This window comes from Oncorhynchus gorbuscha, linkage group LG09 (assembly GCF_021184085.1).
Source record: "Oncorhynchus gorbuscha isolate QuinsamMale2020 ecotype Even-year linkage group LG09, OgorEven_v1.0, whole genome shotgun sequence".
In the NCBI taxonomy this organism is placed as follows: Eukaryota; Metazoa; Chordata; class Actinopteri; order Salmoniformes; family Salmonidae; genus Oncorhynchus; species Oncorhynchus gorbuscha.
Genome location: NC_060181.1, coordinates 27327837 through 27331462, shown reverse-complemented (window position 1 = coordinate 27331462; position 3626 = coordinate 27327837). Strand labels below are relative to the sequence as shown.

Below are 3626 nucleotides of genomic sequence, written 5' to 3'. Positions count from 1 at the left end.
GGTAATGATGTCCATGATCTTCTAGGTAAAAATGTTGTTATTGAAATGCCATTCCCTTGGGTTGCTTATGACCCAACCAATCACTGTTTAGAACGTCTGACCCGGCTCTGTGTGTGGTTGTATGTGGTTGTAATAGTGAATGCCTTTTTTTCTGACAAAAAAACTGTTCCATGCAAACGGATGTTGCTATCACATTCAGACAGGGATTATTGGCTGTGGTAGAGGTGGGAGAGGGGAGGAGAGAGAGTAGAGGGAGGAAAACAAGGAGAGGGGAGAGGAGAGAGGAGAGAGAGGAGAGTGAGGAGAGGGGAGAGAGCATAGGGAATATGGAAGAGGAGAGAGGGCAAAGGAGAGAGGAGAAAGGAGAGGGGGAGGGGAGAGGGGAGAGAGGATAGAGAGGAGAGGGGAGAAGTGAGGGAAGAGACGGGAGAGAGGAGGGAGGAGATAGAGGAAATGGGAGGGAGGAGATAGGGGAGAAAGGGGAGAGGGAAGGGAGGAGAGTGGGGAGAGGGAAGGGAGGAGAGTTGGGAAAGACTGGAGGGGGGAACAGCTGAGATGACTGTTTCTGTTCCCCCTGCTCACTGAGACACGAGGTGAGAATGGGGTCACGAAGGACAGGTGGACCAAATGGTTCCACCATTCAAGTAAAATCAGGTGAGTATTACATAACACAAAAGGGCTTGTGCTAACAACATAAGCACTCAACCCTATTGATGACACATGCAAATCTCTGATCTAGTCTTAGGGGGACAAGTTTCCCCATTGTCTTAATTGTGGATGGCTCACTGATGGTTAATGGCAGGGTCTCGGGATGTACCATTAGACGGGGGGGGGGGGGGTTGTACCCCACTACCCCTCCTCTCACCGGTCCAGCACGCGGCTGTAGTCCTGTGGGCTGCAGCCCCCTTCACTCTTCAGCTCAGCAAACACCTGGGTGAAGAAGTGCGGGTCGGCGTTGATACGCAACATCTTGGCGCTGGTGGCGTCGATGATGGCTAGGCAGCGGTCCCAGAAGGCCTCCTTGCCAGCCTCCACCAGAAAAGGTTTCAGTGGGTAGGATATCTCATTGCCCATGTAGGAATAGGACAGGTAGAGACAGGTGAGTAGTGTGGCCTGAAGCTCGTGCTCTGACGCCACCAGGTCTCCATCCACCACATCACGACACAGCATGTAGACAAACACCACATTGGCCGGAGTCACGAAGGCCTGATCCTGCCAGCCCTGGAGGAGCAGAGAGCGGTCCACCGCCCGCAGCCACAGCACCGGGTCCACAGGGGAGAGGTGCTTCAGCCGGTAGCAGCGGCCACACAGGAACTCACCCAGGCACCGGAGAAGTTCACTGGTGGACGCCTGGACAATGACGCGCTTGGGGGATGTGGCAGCCGTTCCTTGGTGGGGCACCTTCTTGACAGAGGACAGCTGCTGGGGCTTCATGCCCATGCCATAGCTGTAGTGCCCCTGGCCGAAGCCTATCCCCAGACCCAGTCCCGTTGGCCCGTCGTAGCTTGAGAGGTTGGCACACGACAGAGACTTCTTGACATTCTCGCGGTTGAGGTGCAACACCGGATCCTTCTGGTAGATGTTGTTGTTGTTGTTGAGAGGGTCTCCAAGTGACCCCGGACCCCCAGGACATTTCTTAGAGCCCCCTCGTTTCTTGGTGGAGGCGACAAGGCGTTTCCAGGTGAGGGCTGGGAGAAAGATTGACTGTCCCGTTTCAGGCCACTGGCGCGGTCTTTCTGAGTGTTGAGCGATCGGCTGCTCAGGCTCGGGTAGTGGTTGAGTGAGCCAGGCCGCGTGTCATAGTAGCTGTTCTTCCTGAATGCAGGGGAAAGGGATAGTACTGTGCCCATTGTGATTCAGTGCTGTAAAGAATATTACACTGGCTTTGAATTTGGACAGGGGCGAGGTGGAGGCACAGTTCTCTCCTGTTTTAGCTATTACAATTCAGGCAGTGAATACTGGACGGAGAAGCGATATGAAGAGATGACTGAGGAAGACATTTATAAAGCTTAGTTGTTACTTTTCAGTTGATGCTGACACTATTCAAATGCCCATGAAGACACATCCAGTATCTGCAACACATAAGAACAGGCAAACGTATGATTTTGAGAATAAACAAGGTAATAATTTAACATTTAAAATAATACATTTGTAATAACGTTTAATAAAATCCCGTCAAGCAGCGACGCTACATTATTCCCACATGCATATCAAGACAAAGCTCTGGTCCAGGACGTTAGTGCGTGTTCTTCTACTAACATCTACGACCGCGAACTAACGCCCTGGACCAGAGCTAGTACAGACAATTAATTCCCTAGCCTAGTGAGGACTCTTCCTCATGCGCCTGTCTCTTTAGTCACTAGACTGACTCAGACAGCCTGTACATGCAGCAATAATTGTCTAATCAATGCAACATATTGTAACCTAGGCTACTGCAGTGGGATAAATCAATAACTATTTTTTTTCTCACAAAACACAATGATATTCTAGGACAGGTTACAACAACATGTCACAGTGCGCACTATAACAAGAGCATAAATCCGCAAACCCCCAACCTCAGACAATAACATCACACAATGAATGAATCCCCACAAACACAGAAAATAATTAACAGGATAATGTAACATTTATAAAATACCTGCATGTAGCTACAAAGAGGTTGTATAATAATCAATATGAAGAGAGTAGAGGTGCTCACCAATTTATTATCGGATGTCCACTGTCGCCTATCCGTCGCATTCAGTGATTTACAGAACTGCACAACAAAGCGCAACAAATGAACTGCCTGTGTGAAAGTAGCCTACCATTGACAACAGTTCAGATACGAGTAGAAATGATCGATTCAGTTCAAGAAGCGCTTCTGAGCAATTTGTTATTGAGCGGAGAGCCGCGTAGAAGCCGTCTCGGCCAAGTCGGGTGCAGGTGTCCGGCGCCGCGTAATAGCTGCAGACAATAAATCCAAAAGGACGCTTCGTTATGAGAAAAAGTGAATCAATGATTATGTTATTCGCGTCTCCATCTCAGAGGGAGTGCTGTGCAAACTTTCACTCTGATATCGGACCTTACTGTCCTTTCGATTAATTCCATATTCGCAGCCATCCTCGCGATCAAATACGCAGTATTTATAGCCTACAGAACTTTATGTAAATACAAAGTCCTTCACCTTCAAAATCCAGACAGTTCTCTATGCGTCTCTGCCCATTCTGTTCAACTTGGAACGAGCGGAGGGACAGGGATAGCATACTATGCTTCTAGGCTACCCGGTGAAGAGGGACGGGGTACCGGGGAAGCGATTCTCCTTGTCAACCCTTCAAATCGGTCCCCGTAAACCACTGAGCGCACAGAGTTGAGCGAGGCGGATAATCAAATCGTTTACTGACTCCTCCTAGCAGGGGTGTGTGTACTGCTCAGCTGCCTGACGCGCGCACAAACACACTCACTGATGGCAATGTGTTGTTCGACACTACATTGCTAGATCACAAGACTATCCTTCTCGCATTCGAGTGATATTGTACATTTTTAGAAATGTGGCTGGAGATTAAGATATTTTGCTTGTTTTATCATGTGTTTGTTTGGAGTGGGATAACGGGTAAGTGGCTTCAGTGTGTCTCTCATAGTTTTCAAGC

The 3626-nt window shown here is 49.0% G+C and overlaps 1 pseudogene; it reads right to left on the bottom strand.

Moving 5' to 3' along the window:
• Positions 1-421: 421 nt before the first annotated feature.
• LOC124042754 lies at positions 422-3323 on the bottom strand (annotated as a pseudogene).
• Between the last annotated feature and the right edge of the window lie 303 nt (positions 3324-3626).